Genomic DNA, 1,198 nt, shown 5'->3' on the forward strand with positions numbered 1-1,198 from the left:
GGGGGGGCAAGTCAACTCCGGCCCTCCAGCTGTTGTAGAACTACAAATCCCATGAGGCATTTGCAAGACTCTGACAGTCACAGGCATGACCCCCAGAGACAGATGCATGATGGGATTTGTAGTTTCACCACAGCTGGAGTGCTGAGGCTGCCTACACCTTAGTTAAGAGTTCATTCCTATACTCATCAGCGCCATTTTGGGGGCACTGGTGCTTTGTGAATAGAGCATGGGACTTTTATAAATGAACTGCTGGTGACTTCTAGGAGCCTTCATGTTAAGTGCACCATCCAATCCAATCAAATTGTATCCAGAGAGGCCCTTGTACTACATACCAGTTGGTAGATCTAAGCCCCCGTTCACACCAGGGTGGTTGCATTGCTGGTCTGTGTATATATCTCTTTTACATTGTTGGTCAGTGTATATACATCCATTACATTGCTGGTCTGTGCACATACCTCTGTTATATTGCTGGTCTTTGTATATACCTCTGTTACATTGCTGGTCTGTGTATATACCTCTGTTACATTGCTGGTCAGTGTATATACCTCTGTTACATTGGCGGTCACTGAAATTACCTCCGTTACATTTGCGGTCAGTGTAAGGCTTCCTAACTTATTCTCTCCTCACGCTCTCTCCTAGCTGTCTCTATATACTCCACAAAAAATTCCACGCAGCGCTAGGGTGTTCAGGTTTGGCTTGAAGAAAAGGTGGCAAACCTACCTGGGGCACAGGGCGGCTCGGCCAGGACCAGGAACAAAGGGGCCCCCCTGGTGCTGTGCAGGCCGCCTAGGTCGCTATGGCATCTGCTCCAGGACTGTCACCGAGGAGGCGGGGCCCGGTGATGGGGAAGGCTGACAGCAGATCAGGGGCTGGCAGGTAAGAGGTGTTAGGGGTGTGACCAGCCCACCTGAGACCCTGCAGGGCCCACTATAGAGAGTCACTATGATGGGCTCTGCAGGGTCACTCTCAGGTGGGCTGTGTTGGGCTCTGCAAGGGGGCGTGACTAGAAATCACAGGAGCCCATACAACATTTTGCTATGGGGCCCTGTGATTTTTAGTTACACCCCTGCCATACACTATACAATTGGATTGCACAAGCTCTGTACAATCTTCAAACATTATCATCACGACACCCTGAAACGTGAATGGGTAAAACTTTACATTTTCCTCCTTCGCTAAACCCCACCCGCCCCCCCCC

Source organism: Nanorana parkeri, unplaced genomic scaffold (genome assembly GCF_000935625.1).
Source record: "Nanorana parkeri isolate BGI_ZX_2015 unplaced genomic scaffold, ASM93562v1 scaffold1448, whole genome shotgun sequence".
Classification (NCBI taxonomy): domain Eukaryota; kingdom Metazoa; phylum Chordata; class Amphibia; order Anura; family Dicroglossidae; genus Nanorana; species Nanorana parkeri.